Raw genomic sequence first — 15,720 nt, 5'->3', positions numbered from 1 at the left:
GTAAGGATAATGTTGGTTAAATGTCCGCATTGTCACACTCCTTAAGGCCACTGATAGGTCCATACTTATACTCTGCAGGCCGTCTGGCCCATTTCCGTGATACGCAGAGCCCATCCCTATATGCATGTTTAGTATAGATCCATGATTTATTATCATACGCATCATATGTATGATGTATGAGGAGTGATTGATCATAGCATATGCCTTCGGATAGATCGATAGGCGGAGTTGCCCTGTATGAGCGCATGGGTTACGCAGACTATTGCATGACGGTAGTGTGACTCATGCACTTGCATTGTGTGATTGTAATTATTGTATGCCCTAGCGACATCCGGGCCATAGCCTCCACAGACACATCGTGGGTGGTGGATTGATACCGAAAATGTTTGGTTCAGCATACGGGCGCCATAGATGTCCCCGGTGAAAATTCCTAAACCCGATGGTACCGAGGATGACTCCAACGTCGAGACCGAGTGGATATACGAGCGCATGAGGGCCGAATACCGGAGGCCGCGTCTCCCACCGTGTCGTGGTCGGTTGGAAAGGGGTGTGGCCTTACTCGCCCGAGGGTAGGGGGCAATACTAGGCCGAGTTTGACCAGCTCGCGAATGGGTCCGCTATCGACGTGCTGGATAGGTATTGGCGACTATTGGTCGTGGATAGTGAGGTTTCTTACGCTCACTTGGATCGTGCGGCTAGGAGAACGCAGTGCCATTTGGAGTGTATTGAACCCTGATGATTATGAGAATTGTACCGATACATGATGAGGATTGGCATGCTTGAGTTGCATCTCGTATCGCATGGGTGTATGGCCGATAGCATTCATTTCTTGCACCACATAGCCTTGATAGCTGATTGCATTCACGTGCTCATCATCATGATTCCGCATCACTCGACCTTGCATTTTGAGCACGTTTATATTGCGCACATACTTACACCACCCTCTAAGCTTTCTATAAGCTTATGCACGATTGATGCGTGCGAGAGATCTTGGAGCAGCCATAGTCTGGCCATAGTTGGAGCGTGCAGCCGAGCTTCTGGAGTTTTGTTTCTTTTGTTGCATTGTATTTCCCCTTTCTACCGCATTGTACTCAAAAGTTTTTGATCATAGTGGATTTTGTGGTGGTGTTCTTGTGGTTATTGTTTGTGGGTTATGCTTTTGTTATGCTCATTATGAATCAGACTGATGATTTGAAACCCTCCTTGTAGTATCCCAGGATCGGAACCTGGTGAATGGGTATCGGGATCCGAGAACGGGGTTCTACGGAGGCTGTCGGCGCCGGATTCGGCGATCGGGAATTTTGTGAGCCCGATTTCCGAGTTCGGGGCATGACATCAGGTCCGTACGCTATCACTAGACGGGTCTCGCTGTCAATCTCGGCTCTCACTTCAATCAACCAATCCATACCGAGGATGACGTCGAAATGGTATAGTGTGGTGATAATCAAGTCAATGCATATTGTCCTGCTCCCTAAATCTATCAAACAACCCGCACACAATTTGGTGGCATCTGTAAAGGTCCCTGGTGCTGCGATAACTCGCACCCCAACCATCGGAGTCGTCTTCAGCCCCAAGCGCTAGACTGCAGAACATGATATCACAGATATAGTGGATCCCGTATCCACTAATAGAAATATAGGGGTACCTTCAATATGGGCAGTGAGCTCGAAGGCCAAAGGTATGGTAGCTGTAGAGTCAGGCGCTTCTACTGTAAGTGCATGAACGCGTGCCTGCTAAGCTCGGTTGGGCTGAAGCACCATAGGTCGCTGAGGTGGCCTAAATCGAGGTACAGGGGGCTTGAAAGAAGGATGTGCAGGTGCTGTCCGTAGAGGTGGAGCCGATAGAGCCTGAGGGCGAGGGCGGTCGATTCTCTGTGGCGGTGAAAACCCACTATCTCTCATGCATGCAAAACAGCTCTCCGCCGCATGACCTGGTTTCCCACAGTACGTGTATGTCACACCAGGTCGCCTCATCGGAACTGGTGGCGCAGTGATCCTGGGAGGGGAGTCGGTACGGGATCTCTTACCAAGGAATGGCCTGCTCGGCATATCTGGTAGTGGCCTAGGGATCATAGGCCCACGAGAACGTGACAATCGATCCCCATCCTGCTCCGCCCGCATAGACATGTGTATTAACTCAGCATAAGAGGATATGTTAGCACAGCACATCTTCGAGCGAATATCAAGTCGCAGGCCCTCTGAAAAATGCCGCATCCGCATCTGCGCGTCAGCAAGTACTGTAGGGACGTACCTGCCCAACTCCGTAAACTGGTGCTCATACTCTGTCACTGACATGCCTCCCTTTCTGAGGTGCAAGAACTCATTCTCCTACTCGTGTCGGTACGTCCGGGGATAGTACTTCTCATGGAAGTGGAACTCAAAAGCTACCCACGTCCATACATAGTCAACTGCAACGGTCCGCAAGACACTATCCCACCACAAGTTGGCCTCCTTTTCAAACATAAAGGTGGCCAACTCAACCTGCTCCGGCTCTGTACAATTTAGCATCCTCAGCATCTTTGAGATGCTGTCTAGCCAATATTCGGCCTCCTCGGGTCTGTAAGAACCCACAAATGTAGGAGGCCGCAAGCGTTGGAATGCTCGAGGAGGCCACTCATACCCAAGTTCCCCATAAGGTATACAGCAGGTGTAGGTGAAGGCACACCCTCATCCTGAGTGGAAGGCCCTACAGTCTCAGTAAGGCGTACAGATGGTGAAGGTGGAGTCACACTTCCACCTTGAGCTAGGGCCCTGGCAATCGTGGTCAAGAGCTGCCGGTGCTGCTAGTGCATCATCATCATCAACTGCTCCAACCTATCAGTAGGTGGGGCCGACTAAGGCTCATGCTGCGTTGAAGAAGACGCGCGATTTTGCTCATAGATCGGTGGTGTGTAAGGTGGCGGCCTAACCGTAGGACCAGTAGAAGGCTGAGGCTTAGGTATAGTCTCACGAACCGGGCCCAAACCAGGGTCCGTACGACCATCACTCTAGGGGGTGCCTGGTCCATCGAATCAATAAGTGTGAGGCGTGCCACGCTCCGCGTGACCTTAGGTGGCATTCCCTATATGAAATAGGGTTCACTTACATAAGATGTAGCATAGTAATACACAATCTTTTAAGTATTCCACACAACTTCTTAGCAAAAGAAACCGCATGCATTTTATTTTTCCAAAATTGTCACAATACATGAAATACACAGTACATGAATCATGACAGGAAATGCATGAAAGCTATTTCAAAGCAAGACTACCAACGTAGAACAACTGCCAGCCACGAACATACTATCTACCCATGATGCTACTAAGCTCTTAATCATTGAAACACAAACATTCTAAGACAGCAACAAAATAAGCTACAGGGCAATGACTTGGATGACTAGGCATCCGAGTCTGGTGACGGAGGAGGTGCACCCTTATCCTGCAGGCAGCACAGGATGGACTTCAAAGTGTGAGTCACCTTCTTAAACTTATGTTTCACAAGGCCCCAAAGATCCATTATATCCTGTCATAGGACAGCCTGACCTTCTTCAAGTTGAGCTAAGTGAGCTTGAGTAGTGCCATGCTCCGGTTCCGCAGGAGGGGAGTTCTCATCCGTATCCTGGGCCTCCTCTTCTTCTTCGCTCTGTTCTTCTTCTATTTTAGCTCCCTCTTCTTCCTCACTCACTTCCTCTTCGCTCTCTGTCTCATCCTCACTCTCATCAAGTCAGGCTTATCGTTGTTATGGCCCGATTCCCATCTGATTGAGAGTCGCTTCATTGATGTAATGGATTGGCACCAGCTTTTCCACCCCAAGCCTGTAGCCAAACTCATGTGCAATTTTGCATATGAGTCGGCCGAATGGGAGCGAATCCGAGCTTCTGTTAGAGCGTGTGGTGAGAACTATTTGTCACAGAACATAAGTGGGCACACACAGCTTCTCTCTCTACCCCACTTGATATAGAAAATCTACCATCAGGCGCATGCACTCGCTGCGATTTCTCCACCTGGGGTAGACGTTGAACATGAAGATATGGTGAAGCAGACAGAAGTTGCCAGATATATGGGTCACTAGAAGGCTATTATTGGATTGCCACTGAACCAGTTGGCCACAAAGGGCCCGTGTGTGGCGATCTCTTTAACGTACACTCCTCAGATTCTTCTCAGTTGCATGTACCTCGCCAAGAGGCACATTCATAAGCCGAGATACTAAACCAACATCGATGGTGGCTTCCCGATCTCTTCAACAAGGGATCTTGAACTGCAAGAGCTCTAGCATAGGCTCTCGAATGTGGGCATAGAAAGTTCGGACGGTACCCACATTTGCGCGATACTCGCCCTCAAATAGCAGACCCCACCCAGTCTCTTCCAGGCACTCGAGCAAGAGGTATTCTGTAAGTGTTATAGTTTATATCCCTGCCTGTTGTCAAATTTGTGGTGTCAAAATCACTGTTATGTTATATATAACTTGCATAAGTGAAGCTCTCTCAAGGATCAACATTCATGAACAAGCTAAGCTCACATCAAGCAAAGCTCACAAGTACAAGGATCAATCTTGAATGCAAGAACTGCTCACAAGACAAGACTCAAGCTAAAAAGTACAAGGTAGTTGGTAAAGAACTCTAGACCCTTTCAAGATTGAGCTTCATCAAGATTTCAAGATTAATCTCAATCAAGACTTCAAGGCTCATTCGTCAAGGTCACTTGTTCCTAATGTTTCAATGTCCATACTTCATAGTTGAGGTTTGACTGACCATAGGTTGACCTTAGAAGTAGGTCATTTCGGATACATAAACCGAATGTTTATTTTACATGTGATTGGTCTGTTCTTCGACTAGTCCTAGGTCTTCTTCGACTAGTCCTAAACTTGCTTCGACCAGTCTAAGAAATTCCTCGATCAGTCGTGAGTTTGTTACAAATTCCGGATAAAATCTGTTAGGCTTCGACTAGTCCAGGAATTTGTTCGACCAGTCGTAGGAACAGTGTCGACTGCATCTTCGACCAGTCGAACATCTTCGACTCGAATTCCAGTGATGGTTAATAGTTTCTTCGACCAGTCGAAGGGAACCTACGACCAGTCGTAGGTGACCTACGACCAGTCGAAGGTGATATTCGACCAGTCGTAGAACGGTTAGAGCTTATCCCACTGGATCTTTCAAATATCTGTTATTGCTTCGACTAGTTGAAGAGCTCCCTAGACCAGTCGAAGACACGATCTTCTCACCTATAAATAGTGCACGAATCTCAGAAGAAATCATCGAATTAATTAATCTATTCAAGCATTCGTCAAACTTCTGAGAGATAATTCTGTGCTCTATCTAAGCTAAGTGTGCTTATTTAATATTCTCTTTCCTTAGCTTTATTTTAATTGATTTTGTTTCTGCTATTCCAATCTGATTTGATAAGAGGAATTATTATTCCCTTTCTTTGGAATCAAAATCAATTAAGGCAAGCCCTATTTCGATTTAATTTAAAATCTATTAGAATTAGAACCATTGTAATTGAGTACTGGACATTGAACTTGGACATTCAATCATCTACTCTGATTTGGTTCTACCGGGCTGCTACAATGAAGGAGATAATCAGGTATTTTACATTTAATTGTAAATTCCTTTTTGTTTTGGTTTCTTTCAAGATTTGCCAGAAAAATCTTGTTGTATTGGTTATCTGAGGAGAGCCAGGAAAACTCAGAAGTGGGGGTTTTTTTAATTGTGTAAGCCCACATACAAAGACACAATTGTAAAGGTTTTGGGTGAACCTGGGAAAACCTATTTTTAATGAACACTAATATCCCCTGTGTGAGGATATTAGGAGTGGAGTAGCATTTTGTGTGGCTGTTGTTTAATAGTTGATGAACACACAAGCGAACCACTATAAACCCTTGTGTTGTGGTTGATTGATTTATTCTTCTAATCTTTAATTATTATTTTTTGTGGGATGTATGTATGGTGGTGAATGTTGTAATCATTTAATTCAAGCATTGTGAGAATGTTGTAATAGTTTAGAATTTATTTTCTGTTATTCCTTTATCAGCTTGATATTTAATTTCTTTTGAAAGTTGTTCCAGCAAGGTTGCCCTGCCATTTTTATGGTGTATGGCTGTCCCTAGAACAATACATTTTTTATTACATTTTATTTCAATTCAGTTTGTATTTAATTCTGTATTCCTCTTCGATTTGAGATTTGATACAAAGACCTTTCTAGAAATAAGGTTGTCCTACCATAAACTCTGGTTTTTGGTGTAAGGTTGTCCTTAGAATAACATTTGTATCAACCTCTCAAGATCTGAATTTTGAGGTTATTTTTCTTTCCTGCATTGTGATTTACTTTGGCTATCATTTTCTTTTTAATTCTGCTGTTATAAGTTTTATTTGGCATTGTCCTATTCACCTCCCCCCTCTAGGAGATATAGCTTGGCCTTTTCATATTCCCCAAATAGCCTTGCATCCACATGAGCTTCAAAAAGGACTCTACGGCCCTCATAAACTTCATGCGACAACTCCGCCAACAGAGTCCTTCCAACGGGAGCCTGGGGATCAAGATCCCGTTTAATCTGAAACTCCCGAGTGACGCTCATACTTGCGGCGGCACCTCTCGGCCTCCTCAAGAGAGTACGGCGACTAGGCCCAGCTTCTTCCACAGGAGCTCTTTTCTTTCCCATGAGAGAGAGAAGGGCGGAAAGTGAGAAAATAGTCACCACAAGCTCAAAAAGAGCCATTGAACTAAAAGGAAAAGTGGGTATAAGATGGATTATGGGCTCACAAGATTGTTGAAGCACACAATGGTAGTTGTGTGCTCCAAAAAGAGAAGGAATGAAGAAAGTTGAAGGAATTGGGAAGATTAGAAGAGGGATTGTTGGGTTTTGAAATCTTGAACTACAAAAGGGGGATGCGTAGGCTCAAATGAAAGGGAAATAAAGAGGGAAAATGATGAAACTAAGTAGGTTAGTGAGATTACACGAATTTGAGACTCAAATGGAGGGTTTAAGAGCACAAATGAGAGAATGGAAAGGGGTTGGTAGTGGTGGTAGAGGGTTTTTGAAGGGGTGGTGCAAGGGTTGCACGAAAATGAGAAAGGGAGTGCTTGAAGGAGGGATTTGAGTGAAAACTCTAAAATTTTTGGAGGAAAGGAAAGCTTGGGGTGGTGGTTTATGAAGGAGAGGTGGTATAGAAGGGGTTATAACTGACCCCACATGCGTGTGTGGGCCCCACTACACCCAGGACCGATCGGTCCCTGCCGGCCCGCCCAGCCAGGCCCATTTGGCGACGAGGCCTCTCCAAACCGGTGAGGTCCTCACCGGCCACTAGACTTTCCGGCGAGGGCTCACCCTTTGGGCGAGGTCCTCCTACCCCTTGGGTCCCAAAAAGATGTGCGTCCCACCCTAGGTCCCCCTGAAAGTGTGTCGTTTGGCCCCCGACCCCGTTTGACTCGTTTCAGGTCATTTCGAACACTTTCTGATGTAACCTCGTCTTTTCTCGATTGTTGAAGGCTGGGATTGGGTAAATCACGGTCTAAACTCATCGATTGATGGTCTGGGGATGATCCGGGGTCGACTCAAGCGATCACGGATGTGTACATACCCGATCTCGGCGATCGATTTCGGTGAACTTTGCCAATTGGTGAAATCGGGGAATCCTAGGCTTGTTTCTAGATTTCTCTCACACCCAACTATGTTGCAAAGCATTAGCGTACATCGTGTGACCATAACCCAGGTTCGGTTTAATCCAAATTATGCTCTGATACTAACTTGTAATTCCCTGAAAATCGGGGGTCGAGCATAAACTCAATCCACGAGTTCCAACGCATCACTTATGCAACATAAATAATGATGATTAAATGTTGTCTCTGTTAGTGCATTAATCATAAGTGGAATTATACCAAAATAGTAATTCATACTCTAGATCAATTCATATAACGCAAGCAGAAGACTGTAAAATGTATATAAACGTGTATGAACCAAAAAGATCACGATCAGTCTTCAGAGTATGAATACATCACTGAGTCATCATATACATGTAATAGTTCAAAATAGTTCAACTACAAAAATAAACCCTGTAGCCCCGTCGATCCGAATGGCCTAAGCGAAACCCCAGGAGAATTGCATATATGAGAACTCATCCTGATCATCATAGTAATCAAGCTCTGCCTAAGTCGCATCATCATCTGCAACTAAGACAGAGTCTGGTGGGTGTTCAGAACACCGTCCCAGAACGTGGGAGTGAGTGATCAACTCAGTGGGATCATAGAGCAAAGGTTAACATGTTATCAATTCAATCAAGCAGTAATGATAAAGCAGACATATCAAACATTCCTAGATACTCTTATTAATGCAAGGATGAAATGTAAGCATGATGCATGCCCTCGCCTACACTCCCTCGTGCGACACCATCTTACGGTCGCGGCATGCTTTCTTTCCACCGTGCTCTTCAACCCGGGGCACATGCAGTGCGATGTAATGAGCGTGATTACCGAGTTATTATTAGTCCTTTTCATACAGCAGGATTGGGAAGTTAAGGTACCTCCCTTATATCAATTCCCAAACAATGATCCATTCTAGGGTCGTCAGTCCTAGTAAATCTCATACGATGATACGGTTCTAGGTCACTGTAAAGGGCTCGTCACCTTATCAGTGCAGGCTTAGTGTACTCTTGTTGCTACGTAAGGGCTCGTCACCTCTACGCAGTCTTAGCGGACGCTCGAGGTCACTACAAAAGGCTCGTCACCTTATCAGTGTAGGCCGACAGCTCAAATACAGTGTCTCATACCACCGTATTCGGCTCATGAGTCTGGGTTACTCACTGGTCACTACGGGGAGGCTCGTCACCCCAGCGTAAGCCGACAGCTCGACCACGGTATCCTATACCACCATGCCCGGCTCATGAGTCTTAGCGGATCGAGGTACCAAGGTTTAAAAGGGTTTTCATTAGTGAGTTTGGTACATTAGATTCAAGCAGTAGCGTCCATACATGGTGAACATACATTGGGTCAATCGGGTTATTCGACGAGCTCGATTAGTATGAACGCATGTTGAGTTAATCGACGTGAAGTGCGTAAGCACTCCGTGTGGCTTAACCACTGCCGATATCCCAAGTACGGCTCGGATTCATCGATCACGTCCTATGTGGCGAGATAACCTCAGCCACCTATTCAGTACCTGTTACCAATTGTCTGGACTATTTCATAGTCCCAAACACATTCAATTATAACAGATAACCATACAGGCAAAACAGGATAGTAATGAATCAACAATTCCATTCATACAAGCATGTGAGCATTTGATGGATTTCAACTTAAACATGAACTCACACATAAGTAATGTCTAAGTAAAACAGTCAAAGAATGTAAGTTGCATGGAGGAAATCATACACATCGTTAAGATAGTTGAGAATCTCTTCTCAATGCCTATATAAAGTACAATATATTACACACTTGTTCATTCAGACATTTCTACAAACACTTAGACTACATATTCCAACATACATGATATATGTTGGTGATAGCACATATTAGGACAAATCCTTTCGCCAAGGAGTTGTTACACATACAACTAGCACAAACAAATGACAATTAATCATGGCAAACACATGTTCAAATTTCATACATATACAATACTTTCTACATACACATGGAATACACTAAACTCAATATAGTTCATATATATCAGAAACACGATACAAACATCGCATTTGGCATGTGAAATTGCACCCACATCAGTAATAAACCATTAACCGACATTGAAAGCCTTGAAAACCATAACCTATATGTTTATAGTTCGCACCTTTCGTCAGTAGACTTGTAACGAACTCAGTTTTAAAGCTAAGTCTTTGTCTACGGCAGATTGGCAACCTATAGCATAAATTAGGTTAGCTATTTCATAACTTGCACTATCTGAAACCCTAAAATAGATTAGGGTTAGATTTTCTTACCTAAGAACGGGATTGATATCCCCTGATAGCGACACAAGAGTGGTGGCTAAGCACGTGGAGCGTCAAGGAAAGATCCCAACCTCTATCTCTCACTCTCACTCTCTCTCTCTCTCTCTCTTCCTCGCTTTCTTCTTCTCTTTTCTCTCTTCTTTCCCTTAGGGTTTGCAAATTCGTATGGCATATGAGAGAGGGTGTTTAAGGTCCTTATATAGGCCCAGGTTTGATGGGAATGGCCCCAGGGCCAAGGTATACTTAGGTTATATCCAAATAGGGGTTGTTCCGGTCCAACGGAGCACTTCTGGTGGGCCCTTTTCCACGTGCGGTCGGACTTAAGCTTCCTGACCATGGATCTAGGTTAGGCTGAGTTTTTGTCCTGATCAGATTTACAGATCAGCCGTGGCGGACCAGTTTCAGTTCAACGGTCACGGTCACTCGATCAAGGCCATAAGTACATCGACATGTGAGGGACATTTCTCCTGATCCAAGGGTATATTTGGGTCAGATTCTGACGGTCTGAATCCTTATATTTGGCTCGCAAGTGACACGACTCAGATTACTTAAATTTGAATTTTTATTTCTAAATATTTTCACGTTTCTCGCACTCTTCGCTCCGGGCTCAAGTTGTGTAGTTCTAGACACAATTAAGACTTGATTTTTGAGGGGATTGTCAAGTCCAGTAATGCGGTCTTAACTGTATAGTTTCAGGGTAATCGGACTTTCGACGTGCGGTCTAGGTCCGATAAAGAGTTTCGGTGTGCTCCCGAGAGCAACCGGGTTTTGAGATGGATTTTAGATTTCAGGGTAATGTAGCGTCAATGATTCTGCATGTTTTTGGTCTTACAGATCATATTTAAAGCGATTAGTGCTAATTTCACATGCACTCTAGTTTAACACTTAATAACATAACCCTAATTTTCTAAAGGTTTTGATCCTAGGTGATTTCTGCCTGAGGTGGTACTCGGGTCCTTATACGGATTTTTTCGAGACGTTATAATAGTCGATGGTTTAGGAGCTAGTAAAATGATACCATGACTAACGGCACATGCTATAGCATCCAGGATTAGCCACCCGTCATTACCCGTATGTTATGAATGTATGATTAGCCCAACTGTTATTATTCCATTTGCAACCAGCCTGTTTAAATAAACTCAAAGGTCACTACGAGGGGTTCATCGCCCAGTGTAGGCCAACAGCTCGGGATAGTGTCCTATTCCCACCATCTCCGGCTCATGAGTTTACCAACTTAGGATGTTTAATAGAACCCGTCAACAAGTAGCCAATCAATTTCGATATAGGGGGAAGATTTACCACCGCATGGTTGAATGGGAATGAACTATCGAAGCCACAAGGGCAAATACCAAATCTTGGGTTTAAAGGTAAATCGGTACAATAAAAGGATGTATGTTATAAATACCAAATTGAGACAGTAGGGCAACATTGAATCAGGATGGTAAATAATTCATCCCAAGGCCATGTAGGCGAGAACATCCCATGGATGGTAAATCCTGTAAATAATCCACCACTAAAATAACCTCCAAGTTGAGGGTCAATTCATAACCTATCTTGTTACACCTTAAGTGTGGACTCCCATACATAGGTGGAGATTCCCCTATTTAATGTAGAGATTTTGATTCCATGAGCATCTTGCAAGCAAATCAATGATATGTGGAGGTGTGTGAGTACAACATTGTAGTTATGTGTTATTAATAGATTTTGAACTATCATAAAGGACTATGAAATCAAGGCATAAACTAACAATTAAGGCGAAGCTCAAAATGTAGGTTTAATGATCATCGCATATGAACACAGTTTGAGTTGCTAATTAAAATAAAATCTAACGTGCAGAGTTTAGTATTTAATTCACATAATCATGGTGTGAAAATTCTCAATCATGGGTCAATGTAAGTCAACTAACATGATTTGATATTTTAGTGTAAGCGATCCAAGTTCTAAGCTATTAATTGTAATCTGAACGGAAAATCATCCTTGAACTAACTTGAAGATGGAAAGCTTAAGGGAAAATGTCATCACCTTGTTGGCGGAGCTTCTCGGTTATAGAGGTAGGTGGCGTAGTGGTATAGGAAACCCAACCTCTTATTGTCTAGTTGTTGCCTTTAAATTTTAATGCTAGGCCTGTGAGCTTTGAGCAAGTCAAGACCAATGATCATACATTTGAATTATTTTCTGATTCACTTTTAAATAAGGGAATCCTACTAACCTTATCTTGAGTTCGGAACGTGCAGCTAGCTAAATTAGTTAGACAACTTGGCCCATATGGATGTGCCTGGTTGATCCCAAGTCTGAATTGAAGTGGCAGCCACACATTATTAAAGTTTGGCTAGTATCACTGATTTAAGCTTGGCTATGGGCTTACCTTGCTAGTTACGACCGCGGAAGAGGTGAGCTTGTTCGAGCTTCCCCTAGCAGCAGTTGTATACAGCCCAACGACCCTGTTTAAGCATCAATCTGCATGTACTGATTCTGACAGCTAGAATCACTTGGCACAAGGTGAGTCGATCTAAGAACCTGAAAAGGCCGAGCTAAGAGTCCTGGAGGGGGGGTGAATAGGACTATGCCAAATTAAAAAATTAAATGCAGAATTAGAAAGAAATAAATAAAGATAGCACTTAACAATCCCACAAAGCAGAAATGAATAGCAACCTCAAATGTATAAGTATTGAAAGGTTGATACAAATGTTGTTCTAAGGACAACCTTACACCAAAAACCAATGGCTTATGGTAGGACAACCTAATTTCTAGAACAGTCTGTGTATCAAAATCCCAAACCAATACAGAAGAGAATAAAAATAGTTAAGAAAATAAACTAAGCTATTACAGCATTCTCACATTTGCATAACAGAGATTACAACATTCTCCACAAAGGCTTAAAGAGAAATTACAACATTCACACAAAGCCACAATCAACCATCCACCAAAACACCAGAAATTATAGTGCTTCACTTATGTGTACACTAACTGTTTAGAAAAACAACCACACAACTACTCCACTCCCAATATCCTCTCCCTCAGGATATTGGCTTTCACTATGAAATAGGTTTTTCAAGGTTCACCTAAAACCTTCACAATTGTGTCTTTCAAGTGGGCTTACACAATTAAAAAATGCCACACTCTGAGATTTTCTGGTTTACCTCAGACAAACCAAAACAGAGATTTTCCTGACACAACCTCTAAAACCAAAAAGAGATTTATAAAAATGTAAATATACTTATCTGGGTATTCTCCTTTGATGAAGCCCAGTAGAACCAATTCGAAGTAGATGTTCAATGTAGATGTTTAATGTCCACACTCACTTATGAAATGGTTCTAAATAATTTTTAGATTAAATCGCTTTGGGCTAGATTGATTTGATTTTGATTCCAAGAAAGGGGAAAAACTTAAATCCCTTCTTCAAGTAAGATTGGAATATATAACTCAAAATCAAATACAAAAAGCTAATTAAAAGAAAATATTAAATGAGCACTAAATAGCTTAAGAATATCACAAACTTATCTCTCAAAGTGGTGTCTTGATTTTGCTTAAATGACTTATCAAACTCTGAAAATCGTGCTCTATTTATAGGTGAAAAAACTGTTCACTCCACTGACCTAGAGGTCAACTCGACTGGTCGAAGGACCGACAAGAATTTTCCATGCATATCAAATGCATCCCACGTCCATACGTATCCAGGGGCAACTGTTCGTAGGATGCTATCCCACTAGAGACTGGCCTCCTTCTCGAACATGTACATAACCAACTCTACCTGCTCTGCCTCTGTGCAGTGCAACAGCTTCAGCATCTTAGAGATGCGGTCGAGCCAGTATTCGGCCTCCTCGGGCCTATGAGTGGCTGCGAAGGTGAGAGGTCGGAAGCGCTGAAAGCGCTCAAATAAACTGTTGGCATTCATATTTCAAGCAAGCTGCATAGGTGGTGCAGGCGGGACCACATTCATTTTTTGGGCAAGGGCCCTCGCAATTGTGGTCTAAATTTGTTGTTGCTACTATATTAGGAGCATCATCTGCTCCAACCTATCAGGAGGAGGAGCCGCCTGAGGCATGTGTGGAGTCGAGGTAGACGCACGCTTCTGTTATGGAACCGGTGGTGCACTAGGTGTTGGCCCATTCATGGGGCCAGTGGCTGGCTGAGAATCTGGCATGGTGTGACTATTAGGGCCCAAAGTAGGGTCCATGTGGCTATCTCTTAGGAGAGGTGCCCCGTAAAATGATCCGCCAAGTATGAGACATGCAGTGCTCCGAGTGCTCTTAGGTGACATTCCCTATATAAAACATAGAGTGCAACCCGTGTAAGATTTTTAAATGACAACATTCAAATTTTCCAAGCATTCTACACATTCCAAATCAAAAAAGCTTTATGCATTTCATTTAACCAAAATTGCCACAATATATGAGATGCAATCTTACATAGATCATGACAGAAGATGCATGTGAGCCAACCTAACAAAGCTTTAAAACTAACTACTAATATCCAACTAAGCCCACAAGGGCTATTTCAAAACAAAACAAGAAACAAAGCAAACTAAAATACGACTGCATCGTATGACTAGTCATTCGAATCTGGTGAGGGTGGAGGAGCACCCTTATCCTGCATATAACACAGGAGGGCCTTCAGAGTGCGGGACATCTTAAATCTCTACTTCATGTAAGCCTGACTCTCTTCAAGCTTATACTTCAATTCAGCCTGGGTCTCCTTGACCTCTTGTCTTAGGGCGGCATGGTTCTCTTCAATCTAAGTCAGGTGGGCTTCTAGGGTTGCCTGATCACGTCGATGCCCATGTGTAGTAGTAGGAGGTCCCTCATCAGAATCTTGGGCCTCCTCCTCTTCTTCCTCACTTCCTTCTTCTATTTCATCTCCTTCCTCTTCTTCATTACTCTCTTCCTCTATTTCATTACTTTCTTCCTCTTCACTTTCTGTCTCACCCCCATACTCAGTTGTCGAGGGCCAATTCCCATGTTGTTGAGCGTAGTGTCATTAATGAAGTGGATCGGCACAAGCTCATCCATGTTAAGTCTGTAGCCGAACTCTCGAGCAATCTTGCATATAAGTCGGCCAAATGGAAGTGAAACATCTCTCCTAATAAAGCATACGATCTGGATTATCTGTAGTAGGACGAACGTAGGTAGAACAGCTTGTCTCCTTTCCTAGCTCTATACAGGAAGTCCACCATCAAATAAGTGCATTCGATATGGTTGACCCACCTAGGATATACATTATATGTGCATATTTGGTGGAGCAGGTAGAAATCGTTTGTCAATTCAGTATGGTTGAATCTCGTCTCATATGATCATTTTTACGTTTTATCACCCCCACCTAAGTCAAAATGCGTTAATGAGCATCGTGTTACCATAACCCAGGTCCAGTTTAATCCAAATCATGCTCTGATACCAACTTGTAACACCCCAAAAATTAGGGGTCCAGCAAAGCTCAACTCCGAGTTCCAATGCATCACTTATGCAATATAGATAATGATGATTAAATGTTGTCCATATTAGTGCATTAAACATAAGTGGGATTACACCAAAACAGCATATCATACTCCAGAGTCACTTAAATTGAGCAAGCAGAAGACTGAGATGAACATATAAAGTATGTAAATGTTTATCAATCCCCAGAGTATAAGTATGTTACCATGCTAAATAAATACAAGTGTTTGTTCCAAAATTTACAAATTATCAAAATGTAACTATCCAACTAATCCATGTAACCCTGTAATCCCGTCGAATCAGGACAAGGTCTACAGAGACCCGTCTGATAGCTGAATATAGGAGAATGCCTCCTCCTCATCCATGAAGTCTGACTCCGTCA

Source organism: Magnolia sinica, chromosome 8 (genome assembly GCF_029962835.1).
Source record: "Magnolia sinica isolate HGM2019 chromosome 8, MsV1, whole genome shotgun sequence".
NCBI lineage: Eukaryota > Viridiplantae > Streptophyta > Magnoliopsida > Magnoliales > Magnoliaceae > Magnolia > Magnolia sinica.
The sequence above is the reverse complement of the archived record's forward strand: the minus strand, read 5'-3'. Positions refer to the sequence as shown.